The following is a 23,588-nucleotide window of genomic DNA, read 5'->3' as shown; positions in this document are numbered from 1 at the left end:
AATCAAACAACTGTGTCTCATGGCCACAGGAACTTTTCCCACAACTTCTCCAGCCTTATTTTCATATTAGCTCTTGAATGCTCTTGATTTTGATGCCAGCCAGTCTTCTTCCACCCAGGGGTAGCAGGCTTGGCTTTGCCCTAGAGTGTAAAGTGAACATTCAGAAAAGGAGCCAGGTTTTCCCATGACTGTTATGGAATCTTAACATTGTATTTGAATCGCGATTAGGAAGTGCTGGGCTTGTAACAATCACAGCCAGGGTTCATACGTCCAGATTGTTCTTTTTAAGTGCATCAGCTGAACTAATTGCTTATATTCCAGTGATACCGCCAGTGTTCTGCATTCTTTTAAATGAACTTCATCGCAATCACCTTATAACCCCTTCTCCACTCCCACTGCTCAGCACAGTGTCTTCCACCAAATGGGTGGTTCAAAAAAGTTGGTTGTTAGCACTTTGGGAGGCTGAGGTGGGCAGATCATGAGGTCAGGAGATCAAGACCATCCTGGCTAACATGGTGAAACCCCGTCTCTACTAAAAATACAAAAAAAAATTAGCCGGGCATGGTGGCGGGCACCTGTAGTCCCAGCTACTCAGGAGGTTGAGGCAGGAGAATGGTGTGAACCCGGGAGGCGGAGCTTGCAGTGAGCCGAGATAGTGCCACTGCACTCCAGCCTGGGCGACAGAGCGAGACTCCGTCTCAAAAAAAAAAGTTGGTTGTTGAAGTTGCTTATAATTCTTTTGAATAACCACAGTGGTGCTAAATTACCATCTTTGAGGATGAATTTGATTCTTTGAACTAATCTATTAAAATATTTTCTATTATAGCAAATAAAGGGAACTAAACTGTAATGACACACGTGTTCTTGTGAACATTGCACGCTGGTTCTGAAGGTAAAAGACGAGTACTTATTCTGAGCAGTCAGCATCACTGGAGTGAGTCCCAAAGAGGGTGACTTGGAAGGGGTCAAGGAGTACTTTTTTAGACATTAAGTTCTGGCACTTCTGTTTTAAAGTTAGTATGCGTTCACCTGGTGAATCTTGTATTTTTTTGTTTGTTTGTTTGTTTGTTTTTAACATAACTGACAAATCCATACTGTTGCTTATGAGTCTGTGATGTGGTGCCCAGCATTAGAATGTACACCAGAAGAATTAGCACTAATGGAAGTGATTCATTCCCTCTTTTCAGGAATTCATCATCAAAAAAAGAAGCTCAGTACTGATATGAAGAATGCTAACAAAGACATAGCTAGAGCTTTCTGTGTGCCCATGTTAATAAAGGCTGTCAACTAAGGTGGAGATTTGTATTGAACATTTCATCAGATCAACTTAGAAAAGTTTTATATTGTTGTCAAAAGTTACATTTAGAACTTCTTTCCAGAATGGTCTCATCAGGAAAGAGTCTGTGAATTTAATGGACATAATTGCAATTGTAATCATGAATTTAATAGTCTTGCTACCATAGTTGCACTAGTGAGCACAGTAATTGCAGTAATCTTTTGAGAACTAATTGTATGATGGACACAGTGCATATATCATCTTTAAGTTATATAACTACTCTGCAAGGTATGTATTATTGTATGTATTTTACAGACTTGGAAACTGAGCCTTAGAAGGAATAAATTACTTGGCAAAGATCACACTGCTATTAAACAGCACAGATGGGGTTCAAACCTGTTTATTTTAAACCTATATCAAACCTTACTGTGTTTCTCATGCATGTAAAGAGCCTCATGTCAGTGGCCAGGCATATAAAGCCATAGCTAGCCAATGAATCTGTTCCTCTTAGTGTTGGGTATAATTTTTAGATCTTTGACTCCTCAGTTCTTCCTTGCTATTTTTATTGAGGCTGACAAGTTCTTTCTTTATTATTAGAGAAGATCTCTATATTTATTTATTTGGTGTTTGTTCCATCTCCTCCTGTCTTTTTTTTTTTTTTTGAGACGGAGTCTTGCTCTGTCGCCCAGGTTGGAGTGCAGTGGCGTGATCTCGGCTCACTGCAAACTCCGCCTCCTGGGTTCACGTCATTCTCTGCCTCAGCCTCCTGAGTAGCTGGGACCACAGGCGCCCGCCACCACGCCTGGCTAATTTTTTTTTTTTTTTTTTTGTATTTTTAGTAGAGACAGGGTTTCACTGTGTTAGCCAGGATGGTCTCGATCTCCTGACCTTGTGATCTGCCCGTCTCAGCCACCCAAAGTGCTGGGATTAGAGGCGTGAGCCACCACTCCTGGCCACTCATCTCCTCCTTTCTTAATCTCCGTAACACTGCCCTGTCCCTTTATGGTTTGGGTAACTTGAGGTTTCTGTCTATGGTTCAGGTAACTGAGGTGACACTGCCTCTCATGGTACCTCAGTGCATGCATGGAGCCATATCACAATTATTAATCTCATCTCAGAATTAACATTGAGGCCTCAGGTGATGAAAGTTAATTTAGGTTCCTGTTTTATCAATGTTGTCTTCTTGGAGCCACATGTTCTTCACATAACATGAGCAATAGTTGCATTCTAACTGGTAAAAGTCGGGTATTTTTATTTGGGGCCCTTCTCTGAAGGGAAAGAAAGCAAAAAGTTCTATTTCTAGCCTGTTTATTCTAAAATGCTAAGAAATGGAAAAACAAAAGTAAACACATTGTTCTGAATGACTTCTTCTTGGAAAAAGGAAGGCCCTTTGCTGGCCATATTTTATTATTCTGTGAATTATATGAATCCTCCAGTAGTTGTTGAACTGGACATGTGGACAATGTAGCAATTCTGATCATTAAGCATTAGGTGTCCATAGTTCTGGTATAATGCCTTTGTTGGATCAAAGCATGTGTGACTGGAGGGAGGCCTTTGTTGCCTGGCTCAGAGCAGGGCCAAGAAATCAATTGGTGTCTCGTTTAGTCCTTCCAGGCAAATTAATCCTTCACTTTTGAGGAGAGGTAAGAAGGGGTTAGGGAGGAGAGATGGAGAGAGAAGGTGGGTTACTCTAATACTGTTGCCGCCTGGGAAACAGACTAGGTATCTCTTCCTGAAAACATAATGGAGGGCAAAATTTTAAGGGTTCACCACCCCAATCCTTCATAGTGGAAATACTGCTCTTAAAATTTTTTTTCTCTTAAGGTAATTTTCTGTGTTGCTATTTTCTCTTTCCTTTTTGTTTTTGGTAAAAAAGAGAAGAGATGACTGGACTTTTCTATGTCTTGTGTGTGAAGAAGAGACTAACTAGTGGAAATCAAGAAATGGCCTTTCTGAGACATGTAACTAATTAGATTCTTTCTGCTTATGACAGGTGATGGAACTGTACTGGAACAATGGGAGAAACTGGTAGCTTATAGGAAGCCAAGATGACCAGAATGTTTTTAAATAATCCGTAAGTTAATGTTTGTTGGCCTTTTGGAATTCTTTTAACTACTGGGTAAATTTTCTTTAAGGAACCATGGTAAAAGGATAGCACAGTCAACTAACTTGAGTGCAAAAGAGAAACTATTTTATAAAGTAAATATCCAAACATGTCAAACAATTGATGCTAACTTTGATAAATCTTATTTTGCATACTTCTTTCTTGATAGGGTGTGTCATTTTAAGTTGAGTGTGTCAATTTGGTGGACAGAGCATAAGTATTTGAAGAATTAAGAGAATTCCCTGCACATGGTCAGCATTTAAATTAAGCTTGGAATAACCCTTAGGATATGCAGATATTTTTGGTCCTAGTAGTTTCTTGGGCTCCATTTCTCACTCAGGTATTTTTTTCTGTGGGTATATTTTGAAGTAAATATGAACAAATTTGGTGAATATGATTAAAATTGAGTTCTTTGTCTACATCTTCTCCATATCCCTCTTCATGTATGCTACTTTTATGTACATCAGAGGCTATTAATGTTTGCTAATTATCTGACAGTTACATATGGTTGATTTTGGTTTCACTGTGATAACAATAATGTTAGTAAGTGGGGTAGCTTAGTGGAAAGATCATATATTTTTGAGTCAGACAATCCTAGGCCTCACTCTTGCTCTTGTGCTTTTTAGTAGTTACTCAACCTCTCAGAACCTCAGTCAACTCATCTGTATATTGGATTTGATACTATCTCTCATAAAATTAAAGTTTGTGGAAAGTACTTTGTGCTATGACTGGCACAGTATAGTTACTGGCACAATAAATCATATTTACTTTTCTTCCTTATATTTGTGTCATGATTTATAATCTATAGGCCTTTATTCTATCTCAAAAGATTGGCCAGCTGGAGTTCCTTACCTATTGCCAAGCTGTGGTGATTAACATTATAGGTAGTATCTGCAGGTAGATGTTAACAAGCTGGCAATGTCAGAAGGAGGGGTTGTCATGTTTGCAGGTTTCCATTGTGTAAGTACCACTGCTGTGGCTGGCTCATTTTAAACTACCAGCGAAAGTCACTGAAAGCGAGGCTGGGAAGTGTTACGCGGTAGCACAGCATTATATAGTTTCTACCAACCAGATACAGTAGTTACAAATCACCTCAAGAGCATGCTTAACAGTAAAATAATAGGAAGTGATGAGATTTATTTATTACCTTTGTTTTTAGTATGATTTATTTTAATTTTGTTTATATAATTTAACTTTTAATAATGACTGTGTTTAACAACCAGCTTGCTAAAAATTTTGAGAATTTAACAATTGGTTCTAGTGGCCTGGTATAAGTTGGCTCTAATACACCACTAATTGTAGGTTTCCTGTTGTGAAGACATTTCTAAGCCACAATTCTTTAATTATCTGCCTCAGCCGTGGTGGTAAGAGTTTCGTTTGATGAATAAAAACAAGGTTTGGTTTTGAGTCAGTGCTTGCTATAACTCAAGTTGTCATGCTCATATTGTTTCTGGAATTGAAAATAGATGCCAAAACCAATTTAGAATTTAGAACAGTTTCTTGAGTTGTTGACTCAGCTTCATAACTGACCCCTGGCATCGCTTGCCTATTCTGGCTGTTAAACTGATCTCCAAGTGCTAGTATTGGCGATCGGTCATTCTGCTCACTGCCTATTGAACTTCCTTCTCTCCCTTCCCCATATTCCTTCAAATCTTAAATTCCTTCAGGTAGTGGTGCTACAGAGACAAGTAGTCAGGATTCCTCCCAACTAAGCATTCCATGCAGCTTTGCTTTTGATTCAAAAATTAAGTTTTAATGGAAACCCAATTGCCTCTAGGGAGAGAGTAAAAACAAAACAAAACCTGGGCAGTTTAAGGTTCATCTTGGCTTGATTAAAATCTTAGGGAGTGAAATGGAGGAAAAAAACGAAACCAGATCAGACATCTCAATGTTTCTTCTAGAAGCAACTTCTTCAGTTTTCTAACTTGCCCTTTAGAAGGAAGCAATCGAACCCTGAAATTGCTAAGTAACAGCTAAGATTGTGTTTGTTGTTTTTACTTTAAATCTCACCCACCTAGTTCTCAAAACACATTTTTTATTGAACCTTACAAAAATGCCTTGGATATTTCAAAACATTTGCTTGTGTCAGTTCTTTGAATCAGACTTACATAATTGTAAAACATTCATTTCCCCGATTTCCTCTTAAAACAAAAGGTATTTATAGTTCCCGCTGAGTCAGGGATGGACTTGGATTACTGCAAAAGTAATCTGTGTTCATTTCAAGAGGAAGCTTGTGGTTAAAATCTGAGAGACTTGCCTTTGGATTATGAAATAATTACCTTTGGCTTAATTTAAATAAGTATGTCTTTGTACTTTGAAAGCAAACATGGAAATAATAATTTAATACAGAAATTTTATTATAGATATAACATTCTGATTTATATTATCATCTCTCTTAACAGAATGGGCCTTATGTGGTTTCCAAACATCCCTTGTATAGAAGATTTCTTCATTAGAGAGATGCTATGTGTATAGTCTTTAGATGTGCAAATTTTATAGCGTTGCATTATGTTCATATCAACAAACTCATGTTTGTTGATATAAACAAAAATATGTTTACTAGATACTTGGGACTCGTTGCTTTTGACGATACATTTCAGTACAAATAAGACAGACTTATTGCACTTTAGGAATTGATAATCAAACCTGTAAAGAGAAAACTATAACTTCAAACTTCAAAGGTATTATAAAAGACATATAAAATACTCAGAAAACAGAAGAGAAAGAGAAATTACCTGGGTGGCAAGAGGAGTGGGCTAGATCAGGGAGGAGATTCAGGAGCAGATGATATGTGGATTAGATATTTAATGATTAATGCCTTTTTATTAAAGTACCTTTTACGAAACTATAAAAGTTAACATTGCTAATTGGAAAGAACTTTAGAATGCAAAAACTATTTTGCATGGCAGTGAAAATGCTAACAATTAACATTGCTTTTTTTTTTTTTTGTATTCTGCCATACTTTTCTATGCCGAGATTAGATACATGCTTTATTTTCCCTCTAAAATGGGTCTGGTTATTACTATTGTTTTGAAATCGGCTTCAGTTGACAATATAGTAAGATGATGCCACAGCAATAAATATACATCTACATAATTGTAGATGTATACGTAATATATAGCATTCCATGTGTACGTAGTCTATAATGTTGCATATTCCTGGACATTTTTGTTTTCAACTTTTCATTTTTGTAAAGTGTGCTGTAATGAACATCTTTGGTAACATCATGGTGCTCTCATTCAGTTATCTGGACGAGACCTTTGAACACAGTTGGGAGGAGTGCTTAGGGGACACTCTAGGTAGAAGCAACAGTTTGAGCAGAAAGGAACAGTTTGAACAGAGATGGTAGAGGAAGATCACGTTTTGGGAAAAGGCTAGAACTATAGTTTAGTAGAATGAAAAGAAGATAATACTGCTAATTAGGGCTAGAAAAAGAAAATAGAGGGTCTTTGATACCAAGCCTTTAATTTATTCTTAGTTGGGTGTCATTTTGGAATCTATGTTATACTTTAAATGAATGACCCTGAATAGCTTCAATTGTTCTTAATTTTTCTTATTTGGGGAAGAAATAAAATAGTTCCAAATGCTCAAGAAAGAATAGATCTTTTAAAATTCTTGAGAGATTTAAGAAACTAACCAGGACATAAACAAGTAATTGAAGTCATGAGAAAAGAGTGTGTGTGTGTGTGTGTGTGAGTGTGTGTGTGTGTGTATGTGTAGAAAAAACTATAAGAGTAGAGGTTTTTAAAAGTGAAGGAAAGTTCATTAATTTATTTTCTACACTTAATGAATTTTAACAAATTCTTTATAATTAAAATTTAAGGACAATTTGGAAAAGAAGTGAGTTTGGGGATGCATGTCATAATTTAATAATAGTAATGCCTTATATTTACTGAGTTGCTTAATTATGAGGCTCTGTTCTAAGAAATGTGTCCTCAGGCAATTTTGTTGTTGTGTCAACATAATAGAGTGTACTTACACAAATCTAGATGGTGTAGCCTACTACAAACCTAGGCTATATGGTATAGGCTGTGGCTCCTAGGCTGCTGCAAACCTGTATAGCATGTTGCTCTACTGAATACTATAGGCACTTGTAACCAAATGGTAAGTATTTGTGTATCTAAACATAGAAAAGTATAGGAAAAATATAATCTTACGGAACCACTGCCTTTTGTGTGTCCCTTGTTGACCAAAACATTGTTATGCAGTGCATGACTATACCTGTCTGTGCTTGTGTGTTTTAAATACAAACAGTCCCCAATTTACAATGGTTCGACTTAATGATTTCTTGACTTCATGATGGTGCAAAAGCAATACACCTTCAGTAGAAACCATACTTCAAGTACCCATACAGCCGTTCTATTTTAACTTTCAGTACAGTATTCAATAATTTAAAAACAATATTCAATACTTTAATAAATAGGTTTTTTGTTGGATTATTTTACCCAACTTTAGGCTAACATAAGTGTTCTGAGCATGTTTAAGGTGGGCTCAGCTAAGCTATGGTGTTAGGTATGTTAGGGGTAGTAAATGCATTTTTGATGATGGGTTTATTAGGATGTAACCTTTTCCTAAACTGGGGAGCCTCTGTTAATCATTGTACTTAGTCTCATAACAGTCTTCTTAGGAAGCATCTGGGATTATCTACATTTTGCAGGTGACTGAAAGGCTGACTTCCCTAAGGTGGGTGAGAGAGTACCAGATTTGGTGTTGTAGTTCAGGCACTGCTGAGGCCTTGAAACATTGCTAGGATAGTTGTAAAGATAGTAAGACAGTATCTGAAAGATTATGAGAACAGCATAAAGTACCACAGAAATGGAGGGGCTGCTTTTTATAACAGGACAGCTTCTATCATTACGGGGGGAAGAAAGCTCAGCTCTAGCCATTTTCCATTCTTTTTGTGGCAGCTCATATTATTGTCAGAACACTTGCTGCTCCTTTCTGCCCACCTTCCATCCCTGTGAAAGGATTATACTCTCCTACTCTACAGAAGGCTGATGCCCCATGGCTAGCTTGGCCAAATAAATCCTCTAGGATTTATTTTGGCAGTGAAATGTCAGTGACAATAATTTGTGTCATTTCTGAGAAGACACTTTAATAGGTATGGCCTGCTCTGCCATCTTTCTCTTTTCTTTGCCATGGGACTATCATGCGCCAGTTAGGGGTGCTCCTTCTGCCCTGGTCTTTGAGTGAAGAGGACATGTCCACAGCTTATCTGCAAGGAGCCAGACAGGAACTAGTATTAAGCCTCACTCCATTGTTAGCCTCCAAAATTTGAGGACATTTTGTTCCTGCAGTATAAGTTAGCCTAAACTGATCTACTCTTTTTTCTCCCTTTAGGCACCATCCTCCCTCTTTCAGGCCTAATACACACACATACACACACATGCACACACACACACACATTCTCTCTCTCTCTCTCTCATTCACACACAGCTTAGCCTCCTTTTTATCTCGAGGGATAGAGTTCCCTATCAACTGTTCCACTGCTGTCTTTCTCCTTCATTGAAGATGTCAACTTTCATCAGAATTTAACAATTCAAATAAGGTTTGAATTCTATAAATGTTTGTAGAACATATCCCATGTCAAAGTGTGGATTTCTGGAGGTTTAAAGTAACCCAAGCCCTGGACCCAGCCTTTAGGAATCGAAGAGTATGGTGTGGGTGCTGTCTATTCAAGTAGCTATCCAACAAGGTAGACAATGTTGGGTGCTGATAAAGGGTGTGCTTTGATCCTCAGTGACCTGTTTATGTAGTGTCCCCACTTTGTTGTATGTCGACTTAAAATGTTAAGTGTCGTTGCTTTTGGTTAGTTCAGCTTACCTTCTCTTCCCCCCTTCCTTAGCTTGTATTTACTGTGCCATTTAATTTGTCCTACATGCTAGACGGCTGTGTTCTCAATTTGTAGTTTTCAGTCAATTTATACTGACTCATTCACTAGTTTAGGGTATATGTTCTTTCTTTGACACACATTGTAAGTTCTTTTTGGTTGTTGTTGTGACGGAGTCTCGCTCTGTTATCCAGGCTGGAGTGCTGTGGCGCCATCTCGGCTCACTGCAAGCTCCACCTACCGGGTTCATGCCGTTCTCCTGCCTCAGCCTCCGGAGTAGCTGGGACTACAGGCGCCCACCACCACACCCAGCTAATGTGTTTGTATTTTTAGTAGAGACGGGGTTTCAACGTGTTAGCCAGGATTGTCTCGATCTCCTGACCTCGTGATCTGTCCGCCTCGGCCTCCCAAAGTGCGGGGATTACAGGCATGAGCCACTGTGCCCGGCCGTAAGTTCTTTGATTTCACAGATCATACATTAATTTTTTCTGTTATAAAGTGCTTAACATACTATTACAACAAAGTTCTTAGTAAATTTTTATTGTTTTCTTTGATTTGATTATTTTTGTTTCCCTTCAAGTTAGTGGTTCTCTTTTCTATGATGTATGAAATGGAGTTCATTGTTAATTGGGGTGCTTTTTCCCATTATTTCAATTTGGAATAATTTGGAGTTGTTCTCTCGCAATTTTAGATCTCCGTGTCTTACTACCTGACATGTGTCAAGGCAATCCAACTTAATTTCATTTTACTAGTGACAAGTCCTGGCTTTGGAGTAGGGAGTGAAATCAACAGCTCATAGAGGTCTGTCTGACTAGTGGTTTCTATGTTAAGCCAATGTATGACTTAGCTGTTCCCCTTTCTTCCTGATTGAATTCTGGTGTTTTCTGTTTCATTACTTCTGACCACAATTCTACTTTGATTTCAAAAGGTACAGGGTTAATTTATTATTAAAGCCACATCTTGGACCAGGGGCTTTCAAACTTGTTGTCCAACATGTACAGAAAGAAATGGTTGTCAGCCTCAGTTAGACAAGGGAAGGTGAACTCAGAGAGCTGCCATGTTTCAGTAAGGTCTGCTTCATAGGATGGGTGGTAAATTCATGGGTGTGACTTTAATACTATATTTCATTCCAAATAGGTAACTGTATTCACTTGTATCTATTAAATACTGCACAACCAGATTTTTTAAAGGTATGAAATACCATTAATGTTGATAAATGTGTCCATTGCATTTATATTGGCAGACCTGAGTCATATTAGTGGTAGTTGTTTTTTTCCAATTTTAATTTTCTCTTAAAACATTTTTTTATAAACGAAAAATACTTTCATTTTGGAAAATTCAAGCAACACAGAAAAATGTAAAGAAAGTAGAAAATCTCCCCCAGATTCTGTTAACATTTTGGTGAATCTTTTTTTACTTTTGTTTTTCATTAAATCATTTTTATCCACTTAACAATGTGCTACAGCACATTCTCTAAATCAATATTGTAATTTTTAATACATACCACTCCATTTTATGATATCATATCTATTTTAATTAATATCCTGGTGATGTATGTTTAGATTGTTTCCTGTTTTCTCTATTACAGATGATATATCAATGAATATCTTTGTACCTATATTTTTGGATATATTTCCAGATATAATTAAAGGGATGCATACTTTTTCTTTTCATACACATTGCCAGAGGTTCAGGGAAAAAAAGAGTTTTAACTTGCACACCTCAAATTAATGTAATGAGAAATGTCAGACTCATTCATTCTTGCCAACCTGATCTACAAAACATGTTTAAATATTCAAGGCTTTTTAAAACATTTCCATTTTTATTTTAGACCCGGGGTACATTCGCAGGTTTGTTACATGGGTAGATTGTGTGATGCTGAGTTTTGGAGTACAATTCATCCCATTATCCAGGTAGCGAGCATAGTACTCAATAGGTGGGTTTTCAGCCTCCCTTCCTCCCTCCCCTGTCTAGTAATCCTCAGTGTCTGTTGTTCGCATCTTTATATCCATGTGCACCCAATGTTTAGGTCCCACTTATAAGTGAGAACATGTGGTATTTGGTTTTCTGTTTCTGCATTAATTTACTTAGGATAATGGTCTCCAGCTCCATCCATGTTGCTGCAAAGGACATGATTTCATTCTTTTTTATGTCTGTGTAGTATTCCATGGCATGTATGTACCACATTTTCTTTATCCAATCTACCATTGATGGGCACCTAGGTTGATTCCCTGTCTTTGCTATTGTGAATGGTGCTGCATTGAACATATAAATGCATCTGTCTTTTTGGTATAATGATTTATTTTCCTTTGAGTATATTTGCAGTAATGGATTGCTGGATCAAATGGTAATTCTATTTTTAGTTGTTTGAGAAATCTCCAAACTGCTTTCCACAGTGGCTGAACTAATTTACATTCCCACCAGCAGTGGATAAGCATACTCTTTTCTCTGCAACCTTGCCAACATTATTTTTTGACTTTTTAGTAATAGCTATTCTAACTGGTGTGACTTTTTAATAATAGCCATTGTGATTAATGGTATCTCATTGTGGTTTTGATTTGTATTTCTCTGATGATTAGTGATGGCTGATCATTTTTTTTGTATGTGTGTTGGCTGTGCTCATATGTCTTCTTCTTTTTTTTTTTTTTTTTGAGACAGAGTTTCGCTCTTGTTGCCCAGGCTGGAGTGCAATGGCGCAATCTTGGCTCACTGCAACCTCCATCTCCTGGGTTCAAGTGATTCTCCTGCCTCAGCCTCCCGAGTAGCTGGGATTACAGGCATGTGCCACCATGCCCGACTAATTTTGTTTGAGAAGTGTCTGTTCATGTTCCTTGCCTACTTTTTAATGGGGTTGTTTCTTGTTTGTTGAATGTTTAAGTTCCCTATAGATTCTGAATGTTAGAACTTTGTGAGATGCATAGTTTGCAAATATTTTCTCCCATTCTGTAGGTTGTCTCCTTATTCTGTTGATTGTTTTGCTGTGCAGAAGCTCTTTAATTAGTTCTCACTTGTCAACTTTTGCTTTTGTTGCAATTGCTTTTGAGGACTTAGTCATAAATTCCTTGCCAAGGCCGATGTCCAGGATATTTCCTAGGTTAAAACACTTTAGACAGGTATTTTAATATAGATAGTACCTTCTTTTTTTAACAGGCAAAAGACACTTTTTATGAAGATACTATTGATAAATCATTGATTTTCAAATGATCTTCATGTAAGTACAAGCATCAGGTAGCTTAAAGCCTACCTAGAGAAATATTTTTCTTTATTCAGCCATAGAGAAGTACCTTCTTTTAAGAAATAGAAAGTTAAATCTGGCTAGTGACTGTGACTGCCCTCTAGTTCCTTCACGTTTTAGGCATTTACATGGAGTCTGATACATTCGCTCTCAAGCTTCTCATCTGTGAGCCCACCCCTATCTAGCTGCTCTTTGTATTAGACACAATAGTCCCAGCTTTCAGGTCAGACAAACATGGCTGTACAGCTGGCTCTGACTTGTCTTGATGATTTACCTTGGACATATATAGCATTCTTGACTCCCTGTTTCTTTGCGCGTTCAGTGTAGTTGTTAATATCTGCCTTGCAGTGTTGTATGTGGATTAAATGTAAAATAATGTGTATAAAATGAAAGCTGCTGTCATTAGTAGGTACTCGGTAAATGGATTAAATTGAGCATGTTTTTCTTGTTCTAAATGGAATTTCAAATACATTTTCCTTTAGGAACAATGTCATGAATGGAGTTTGAGTACAGTATTAGAAATATTATTCAGCATTATATTTCATTGACATATAATTTCATTAAATTATGAGTTAAACAGGTTTTTAAGGACTGGCCAGAGAAGCTGGCCTCTACGTTAGAGACACCTTGTGTCAAGTGAAATGTATTCCAAGTGTTATATAAGAGTTCGTGGACTTAGTTTTTTTTTTTCCCATGCCACCTTGTCTAAGAAGAGTTCATTGACTTTTGACTCTAGAAGTGAACTTTTAGAATGTAATTTATTACCTGGTTGAGGATGGCTTGGAATTTCTTGATAGGTGATGATGTGTTTGGGGCAAACAAGACCTTCCTTCTACTTCTGAGAATTAAACCTGTTTTCTTCTAGAGAACTTACTGCTCCTCTCACCAATCCAACCAGGTGGTCCTAGTATAGACCAGCCAGTCTGTATGGGTACATGGCCCCATACTGGACCAGTGAGTTTTTCTGGCAATTTTTAAAATTACAACTGTGAAAGGAGGAATTGTCTCTCTTGGATGCAGAGCTGGGAATTAAGTGGGAAAAGGCACACTTCAGGAATGAAGAATAAAGCCAATGATAAAACACCAGAAGCAAAGATGCTATCTTGTCCTGGTGCAATTCGTGTTGAGCTGATCCTAGTGCCCAGCTGCCCCTGTGGCTTTCCCGTTGCTGGGATATTTAGAGCCAATGTGGCTCACCTTGCTTTTGCCTGTGATGCCTCAAGTGCCATTTTTGTTACCTGCAAGTTAAACACTGCTGACTAATTCATTTGCTTGTTTATACTTGGAGTAGTTATTTAGAAAGTCAGTGCTTTTGTCATGGGCAATTTTAATAAAGTATTTAGTTGCATAGCAGGACAGACACAGCCTTTTGAGAACAGTGGTAGTGTTTTTTTCCCCATCTGTCATCAAAGCAGAAATATGCTAATGCTAATCAAAGGATACCAGTGAATGAATGTGTGTGCGGGTGGTAACGGCTCTTTTGACAGAGGCTTGCTCTAATGCAAATGTAAAACTTTTATATACCTATGATGTCATATAATGCAAATGCCATATAATAAATGTATACCTATGACAGTTCTAGGATTTATGAATTGTCTTGAAGAACTGTCCTTTGCTACCATTATGGTTAGGAGCACCTGTTGGTAAATAGATGTTTGTGGTTGAGAGTGATGTTTACATTTAAGGAGGAATTGGTACTTTGGCAAGATTACCAAATATGTATCTATGTGTTCCTTACTTGAAAGGGAAGATCGAATGACTTGTTGCTTCTGTTCTCCGCAGTGGATTCGTGTTTGGGGAACTGGGATTTTACATGAAAACTCTGTTTTGTAAACTCCACTTCCTTTTAGGAAGTATCAGATTTGCTGTCTCAGTAGCATTCTGTATTGTTGGAACATGCCACAAAGAGCACAGAAACGCATCTGCTGCTTGGGTTCTGCTTGCCAACTGGTTTGAACAGCTATAATATTTGTTTATTCTTGATGTGTCAGCAGTCAAAGGGAACGTTTTCTTTTCTCCTTTGTGGCTGTTATATAACTTAAGCATCATTATATTCACAACAATGACTATTTATGCAGAATCTGCTAGGCCCTGGGGGATACAGATGCTCGGAAACACGTCTACCTCAGATGGATTTCCACTGTCTGCTGAGAGTGAAAGGTCAGGGATCTCAAAAAGAAGGAAGGATGCTAAGATCCTATGTTAGTTGTGAAATGGAAGTATAAAGAATAAGATCTGTAGGTATTTGGAGGAGAGGAGAGATTCCCCAGGGCTTTTGCCAGTGACAAAAGTTCTAGGAGAAGAAAGGGTTTCAGTGGTCTGGAATGGGATATGTACTAAAAAGAATGCAAGAAGCTTGTCAGGCAGGGGGCATGGTGTGAGCCTAGTGCTTTGAATGAAACTCTGTCACCTTAGCTGGTAACCACCCAGCAGCTGAGAGGCCTGGACTAAACAGCACCAACGTGGGAGCCACCTGCATGGGTCCCTTTGGGGCAGCCTCTCCACCAGGGATGAGCATGGCTCCCAACTACAATGTGAAAGTTAAGAATTTTTAGACCCTCGAGTGTACATGGCACACTCGGAGGCCCCCACCGTCTCCACTACATAGGCCAGGGAGCACAGACAGAGATAAAGAGACCCATGGGCCACCATCTTATTGGGGTCCAGTGTGTTATCCAAATATGTTTCCTAAGGGGAGCTTTAATTGGTAGGTTTAAAGCAAGCAGGTGCTAGTTCCAGGAGGTCATGTTGTGACTGAGAGGTGGTCAGTTTAAATTTGCAAGCAAATGTCTGAACGGTCTGTTTAAGGAAGTGGTGGGAAAGTGAGGAGCCCAGCCTGCTAGGCAGGACTTGGGTCTCTTAAGTTTTATTTCCTGCCACCAGTGGGAGCCATTCAGGTGGGGAATGGAATTTGAAACTGTCAAGGGTGACTGAGCCCTGATTCTGAGAAAGTTAAACCTATATTTAAAGTGGATGTCAAGGCAACATAAAATGGTAAGCACTCACTATCCCTAGGTATGGTGGTAGTAATGTGCCCTCTGCTTTAGGGGAACAAGGAGTGGACCAGCGGGTTATTTGGCAGAGGGTTTTTAAGATCGGGGTTGCAGAGGTAGAGGCAAGGCTTTGAGTGCCTATAAATGTCATGGCACTGGACCCGTAGTTTCACCGTCACTTTTTTTTGATAACTATATGTTGAGAATCCGTGTACTTTAAATTTTAATTTTAGACAACAAAGGCATCCTAGAACCAGTTATCCTGTTCTCTTGTGGGAATGTTCTAACCACATTGGTCATTGTGTTGTTCTTATTTCTGAAGCATAAGGATTATTGGAAACATCTTTCAAGTGCTTTGAGTTATGATTGCAGCCAAACATATTTATGAAGCCTTCCTTCTTCCTGGAGGGAACACCTACTCTGAATGTTAAGCTTGGCTGGATCCTAAACAATACAAACAAACTAGATCATCTCTCTTTCCTGTCTGTGCTGCCTTTCCCTTTCTCCATCATAGATCTCAAAGTATCTCTCTATGTCCACACACACACAAACACAATTGTATTTTTTAGACTGCAGTGTTAAGTTTATGGAGTTGTTCATATACACTTAAGCTTTATGTAGTCTTCTCATGTAAAAGAGCTGCTGTCCTTGATATAATAGCCAACATATTATCAGTTCAGCCAATATAGCTCATTGTAACAATTACATAAATATAAAATATCAGTGCTCTTAAAAATACACATTAATTTACATGAATGTTTGAGGAAAGCTGCCCGTAAAGCAAATTGTGTTCCTTTTGATCTCTACTATAAAATTATTTAATTGACTGAGAGGAAAAGGTTTATGACATGATGGCATGCTCGACTTTGACATTTGTCATGTGATGATGATGATGATGTGTTGAGAGGCATAGAGGGAGGGGCCCGCCTGCTGGAACAGTGGCTAGAAGACACTCAACCTCAGTGACTCAGGCAGAGGGGACGAATGCCTGAACCAGGAATGGAGAAAATGGTCCAGATATGAAAGAAGCCTTCATGTTACGCCTATTGGTAGTGAACCATTAAGAGAGAAAAGAGGGAGCTCAGATGATTCCAGAATTTAACTTGAAGTGTCTAGGAGAGTAAGATTACCTTTATGAGAAATATGAGAGTCAAGAGAGATTTGACAGCTTCATCATCTAGGAGACAGGCCCAACTTAAGTACCTGTTGCTAAGGATAAATGTGAGGCTATAGGCCGATCTTGCTTCTGCTCTTTTGACCATAGTTTGGTTTCCAACTGGAAACACTCTTAGAGATCCTCAGAGAGAGATGAAGCAGTCAGTTCACCCTGTCACTTACTGGCAGAGCTGAGACTAGGAAGGGAGCTCTTGGCTTTTTGTGCAGTGTTCTTTCCACTCTCCCGTGCTGCTTTGGAGAAAAGAACAGCATTTTGCTGATCTCACTTTAGATCTTATCTTTGGCTAATGAGTATTTTCAAGAAACCTTGGCCTGTGGAATGACTCTAAACATGTATGAGAAAGATCTCCAAAGAGATCTTTGCTCAGGAGATCTCCAAAGCAAAGAACGTTTAATTTGTAACTTAACATTTTTTTCTTCCCATCTAGAAATTCTCTTTTGGCAATAGCAATCAACTCATTTCTTAATGGGCCCTCAGGAATTAGCACTTCTGTAGCCCCCTGTAATTTGCCAATTCCCAAATAAAGTTTCTTTTAAGTATTTTTATTACAAAATAATGTTTAGGGCACAGTGACTCAGATGGAATATTTCCACAAATCACTCTTACTTTTTTAAAAGTAGGTTTACCTGTGACCTAAATGAAATCATTCCAATTTTAAGCCTTATTTGCTACCAATAAACTTTCTATTGTATAGTAAGAATACCAAATTCAAGAATCCTGAACCTAAAGCTTCTTAAGTTTCTCACCACTTAAATGAGGGACTCAGACCAGGGAATACCAGAGAACTATTTCAGCTCTAAAATTCTTTAGATATTTAACATAGGAAAGAATTTTTGAAAATTATGAGCCAGTTTGTTTACAATTTTGGAGATTCGGATTCAGGACTCAGAGGGACAAGACAGCATTTTTTGAGTGCCTACTCTTTGTCCAGCACTGTGGTAAATGCTTTGCATGCATTGTTACATAATCAGTAGTTCCCCCCTTATCTTCAGATGGTATGTATGTTCCAAAGCCCCCAGTGGATGCCTGAAATCTCGATGGTCCTGAACCCTATATATACTATGATTTTTCCTATACATACCTATGGTGAAGTTTAACTTATAAATTAGGCACAGTAAGAGATTAACAGTAACTAATAATAAAATATAACAATTTTAACAATCTCAGAATGACATGAAATTTAAAATTTATGCATTGCTTATTTCTAGAATTTTCCATTTAATATTTTCAGACTGCAACTGAAGGGGCGGGGTAACGGACACAGCAGAAAAAGAAACTGCATATGGGGGGACTGTTGTAATCTGTAAACTGTTAGGTGGGCATTTTAGCCCCCTCATTGATGATAATTAACTTACTCAAGGCCACACAGTGTCAGAGGTCTGATCCAAATCTGCTTTGATACCAGGTCCCACCTCTTTGCACCCAATATCTCTGCCTAACTCAAAAACTTTTACTAATCGAAACTAATGTACATCCACTGAAGTATCTTTCGTAAGATTAATCCTTGTTTCCCAAGCGTTTTCAAAGGCAACCTACCCTTTTCTAGAAGTTGTGTCGAAGTTGTCAAAGGCGTAAAGAAAAGGCTGTGAACGGCTTCTAAGCTTGGTATAAATCAAGAAAGGAAAGTTCCGCCTTAACCGACACTGAACATGCTTATTGGTTAGGACTGAACGGGCTGACTCATTTCTTTTTTGCCGTGGTAGAGGGCCACACCCTGCATTCCAAAAACCCTCTGCTGCCGGGCCACACCCGCCAACCCCGCTCTTGGAGCCTCTGAGGTCCGGCTGGGCGTCTAGCTCGCAGTTGACCCCCGGGAGAGGATCGGCGCATCCGGCCGCCCGCCAGATCCAGACGCCGGGCTCCGCAGCGCCGCTGTCCTAGCACCAGGGCCGGGCAAGCAGGGGAACGGGACCGCCGGGACCGATCAAGGCGCGGGCGCCCAGCAAGAGCCGCGCCCGGGGTCTGCGCGCCGCTCAGCGCGCTCGCCTTTCCGCCCGCGCCGGGGCTGGCTGCGCGCACCCTGAGCGCGAGGAGCCGCGCGCAAACTTGGTGCCCCAGGAACTTTCCAGGAGACACTGCCTCCGGGGACGAGAGACCGTAAGTGTTGCTCCGGAGATGCTGTGGTTCATTAGAATACACTAACAGACGGTGTGAACCGATTAAAATACCGCAATCAGTGCCAATTCTACTACGGCGAAGTAAAGGGAAATCTTTATTTTTCCTGCATCCTGCTTTAATGATCAAATAGGCACTAGCTATTTACACCTGAGAAGGTTCAGTGCAGTTGCTGAAGCAGTGGGTCAGGATATGGGTAGGATCAGTCAACAAATGCTCTTTATATTGCGTGATGCTAACTGCCGTGGTGTGAGAACCAAGGGTAGGGGGTGGTTTCTGTTTGGGGTTATCAAGTCTTCCTAATGGCAGTTTTTGAGAGAATGGGATTGTGTCTACAGATTGGTTATTAAGTTTTGGGGAAGTACTCACTTTCTCAAACTCCAGTCCCTGTACGAAACAGCCCTTTTGGCAACTCCTTTGGTTGGTTGGAGCTGGCTTGTGAATGAGCTTGGTACTAAGTGCCACAAGGATGCACGTGCCCCTATGTTTTGGACTGAGCGTATTTACTCCATAACTGTGCTTTCTATTCAGTGTGGCCAGGTAATCGCTCTTGTGGAATTTGTCAATAAATACATGGAGAAGAATGCATGACATTTATTTTATTTTATTTTATTTTCTATTTGTGTTTGCTTTGTGTAGTTGTACCAAAATAGGAAATCTGGAGACCTAAATTCTGTTACCCTGAATGCTACAAATATTTATCATAACATTTTTATCCAATTGAGTTACCGCTTTTAAATTTATGTAGAAATAAGTCCAGTGAGCCACTTAAAAAACCCGCTTTTCTACATAAGAAATTAGTGCAGTTGTATGATGCCAAGTAACTTATTTTCTTGCAAGAGTTTGGGGAGGTAGGGGACAGGGAAAGTGGAATCCTGTGACGACTGAGGATATACACAATGCAACAGGGAAGTTATCATGATCAGAAACACTGACTGTGTACAGGAAAGACAGGTTAAAGACGTCCCAGTAACATAAAGGATGGTGGGAAGACTTGTAAACTGAATTATGAAGTTATGAATATGAATGAGCAAGTAATGAATAGCATCATTACACATGCATTTATGAAGATAGAGACTGTGATGAAGTTAAAAGATAGACTGTCATGGAGAGAGGAAGAAAATTCTTTGCAGCTGGCTTTTTTTAGCGAGAGAAAGAAAATTCTTCGCAGCTGGCTTTTTTTTTTTTTAGTTCTATAAAGGAAACTTCCCTAGAAAGAAACCACTTCTAAATGGAATAATTAAAATAATTTGTTAGAAACTTTAAGTTACCCTATGAGCTCCTAGTAACACTGTTTTCAAGCTCATAGGTTAATTGTTAAGCCCTTTTGCTCCGAGTTGAACTGATCAAATGGCTCTGTGTAAAAGGTAACGGTGTAGAATCCTCTTTGAGAAATAGCCTGTAAACTTGGGAGAAATGGCCTAAGCCCACGGTTCTCAAGTCACCGAGACAGTTGGAAAAGCCCCCTCAGGTGGTGAGAATGGGATAATATTTTATTATATCTCTAAGATGCCTCAAATCCAAAGAGATAATTAAATTTGGAATTTTATTAGTTTCACCTAATAGTTGTATAAAAGCTGAATATTTAAGGATCTCCTTTATCAGGCACTGAGATGCTTTGTATACATTACTTCATTTAGTTTTCACAATAGTCCTAAGAGGTGGAGGTATTTTTGACTCTGTTTTATAGTTGAAGAACAGGCTCAGTAAGGTTATATTACCTGCTCCAAATTTCACAGCTAGTTAATTTAGTTTATGTTGGAAGTTAGCATTTAAGGTTGGTTATTTTTCCTATGTGGCTACAATTGCTCCTAAAATGGTGTTGATTTTTCTGTTTAAAATGATCCAGAGGAGGTTCTTGGTTCAAAGCAGATTTTTAAGTGATTTAAAAGTGCCTCATTGTCCCAGCGCCAAATTATCGAAGTTCAAGGAATTATGCATTTACTCTAGAAGGCTACGGCTTTCAAATATTAACTGAGAAAGCCCTCCTCTTAATGAGCTCGTTAATGCACATGGCCACCTTAGTGTTGCTGAACTCCGGTAACTTTCTTCTGCTTTTTTTCTGAAGACCTTTTAATTCAGGGTGTGCATTTTCCTCTGGCGTGTCACAAGTGCTATTCAGGCTTTCTCTAGTTGAATCCCCTGTTTGTGAGTGCATACCTGCAGTATTTTATATGCTAAGTGAAATATTTTTAAATTTACGTTAGCACCTAGATTAGCGTTGAACCTGTTTTAAGAATGGTGAGTTCATGAAAGGCACACTCTGTGAGAGCTAAAACGAGTTATGTGGAGGTGAGAAAGTCTCAGCGTGTCTGATCAGAGCATCCATTTCTGAGAGAGTCCATCTGTGGGCATATCATCATACAAGAGAATAATGCCACCTTCATCGAAGACCATGAAATACCATGAAATATTCCAGGACTAGGCATTGCTCACAGCCCCACATCATCACCTGCACCATCTAGTTGACACAGAACACCTACCCACTTCCTTAAGCCACTCTAAATCCTAACTGCTTTAAGTGACCTGAATTCTTGAGCATGTTGAAAGAACATGCCAGTGTGATGATAAAACCACTTGGGAGTAATCTTGGAAAAGTCATGGAGAGGGGGAAGCATGCCACAGAGTCCATTTTCAAAAATGGGGAAATGGTAAATTCTGAAAACTTTAGTTTCATAACTTACGTTGGTGTCTAGCAGAATTGTAGATCACATTTTTTAAAAGATTGGTCAGAATCACTTACAAAAATAAAAGTGATGATCAGTATGTAGCCTATGTTTCCTAAGAATTATTCATGTCCAATTAACCTCATTTGTTTTTTAATAATGTTACTGGACAAGTATATCAGGGCATTGCCATAGATATGCAATGTCTGCTTCATCAGAACATTTCGTTTTGTTATGTTTTGAGACGGAGTCTCGCTCTGTCACCCAGGCTGGAGTGCAGTGGCGCGATCTCAGCTCACTGCAAGCTCCGCCTCCCGGGTTGACGCCATTCTCCTGCCTCAGCCTCCTGAATAGCTGGGACTACGGGCGCCCGCATCAGAGCATTTAATAACGTGCTACGTGTGTTCTTTACTCAAGATGGAAAAATATGAATTGGATAGCGGTATAGATGAATGAGTTTAGGTCTTTTACCCAAAGAGGGATGATCAGTGGCGTAATGTCAGACTTGAGCAAGGTGTCGATAGTGTCGCTTGACAAAGGCATATGGTACAGCTGGTGGGAAAAACTTCACACAGTACAAGAGATAGAGGATTTGGAACCAAGGAGATGATAATTGCGTCGTTCTTTGAAGCACTGTAGATAGTGGTTACGAATAGAGACTCCAAAGCCAGACCCTGGGCAAGTTATTTGAGTTCTTTATGCCTCTATTTCTTCATTCATAAAATACAAATAATAGTAATAATACCTACCTTAGAGGGCTGTTGAAGATGTTGAAGGATTAAATTATATAATCCATGTAAAGTTCTTAAAGCAGAATCGGATAGTAAATTGTATATATTAGATCCTAGTCTTCTGTTGTTGCTGCTGTTAACTACTGTCACTACTACTACTTCAGGCAATATTATGCACATTTCTGGGTTTGTGTTTAAACACATATCCAGAATGTGGTAAATAGGTTAGTTGTTGTTTTTTCAGGCAGAGTCTTGCTCTGTTGCCCAGGCTGGAGTGCAGCATCATGATCTCGACTCACTGCAACCTCAAGCGGTCTTCCCACCTCAGCCTGCTGAGTAGCTGAGACTACAGGTGTGCCACCATGCCTGGCTAATTTTTTAATATTTTGCAGAGACAAGGTCTCACTGTGTTGCCTAGGTTGGTCTCGAACTCAAACTTGTGGACTCAAGCAATGCTTCTACCTCAGCCTCTCAAAGTGCTGGGATGACAGGTGTGAACCACTGTGCCTGGCTGTAATTAGGTTTTGGAGAGTGTCTAGTAACTGTTATTTGAACAGTGGTCCAAAAACAATAGGCGTCTTCACCTTAGTGTAAAAGCTTAGAGACTTTCAATCAGATGAGGTCCACAGAAAAAAAAAATTAAAAATTAAAAACTTTTAAGCTGAGAAATGATACTTTATATTTATTTACTATTACCAATGTGGTAAAAGAGAGATGGTCACATTTTGAAGTCTGTACATTTTGTCCAGTTTAATAAGGGCTTTCTGTTAAGGAGCTATAGTTTGGTGTATGAGAAATCTTCACTAAACTAGGTTTTAGGAGACCTCTTTCTTATCTCCAGTCCAAATCAGATCAGTACAGTCTTTAACCAGTTGTTATGATCTTGGGTGATTAGCTTAACTCAATGGTTCTCTGCAGGGTGCAATTTTAAACCCCCAGGGAAAATTTGGTATATTTGGACACGTTTTTGATTGTCACAGCTGGGGTTGGGGAGGTGTGCTAGTGGCACTTAGTGGATACTGCCATGGATACTGCTAAACATCCTACAGTGCACAGGACAGAGGCCCCACAGCAAAGAGTTATCCTGTCCAAAATGTCAGTAGTGTTATGGTCGAGAAATCCTGGCTTACAAGTTCAATGTATGTATTTCTGTTTGTGACATTTGAATGCCAATCTTTGCTTTAACGAAATCACCAAGTAGCTTTAACAGTATGTTTATAAAAGGCCTTTGAGAGTTAATGTATGCTGAAATCTGCAAGTGTATACAGTGTACACATTTTATCATCAGCAGCACGGTGAAATATTTGCTTTGTTTCCTGGAGGAATATATTATAGTGGTTTGAGAGTCAGATACACCTTTGCTGGAATCTCAGCCCTGCCAGTTTAACTTGCTGTGTGATTTGGGGCAAGTTTCTTTATCTGTGAAAACCAAATCTCTATTTCATAGGGCTTAGAGGAATA

At 39.0% G+C, this 23,588-nt stretch overlaps 1 protein-coding gene across 11 annotated transcripts in view; it reads left to right on the top strand.

Annotated features, from left to right (window-relative positions):
- The window catches only part of SGMS1 (sphingomyelin synthase 1), a 314,162-nt gene that overhangs the window by 187,723 nt on the left and 102,851 nt on the right, over window positions 1-23,588 (top strand). For 7 of the 11 annotated variants that reach the window (XM_055092811.2, XM_034930581.3, XM_034930577.3 and 4 more), the window contains one exon: window positions 3,270-3,350. The exons of 3 other annotated variants lie outside the window; for them this stretch is intronic. The gene's annotated coding sequence lies outside the window, so the exon portion shown is untranslated. Of the gene's footprint in view, window positions 1-3,269; window positions 3,351-18,302; window positions 18,713-23,588 lie in introns of those variants that run through there. One more of the 11 variants, XM_008965090.3, reaches the window with a different exon arrangement.

Source organism: Pan paniscus, chromosome 8, assembly GCF_029289425.2.
Source record: "Pan paniscus chromosome 8, NHGRI_mPanPan1-v2.0_pri, whole genome shotgun sequence".
NCBI classification, from domain to species: Eukaryota; Metazoa; Chordata; class Mammalia; order Primates; family Hominidae; genus Pan; species Pan paniscus.
Note: the sequence above shows the minus strand (reverse complement) of the source record. Positions and strands in the feature narration are given on the sequence as shown.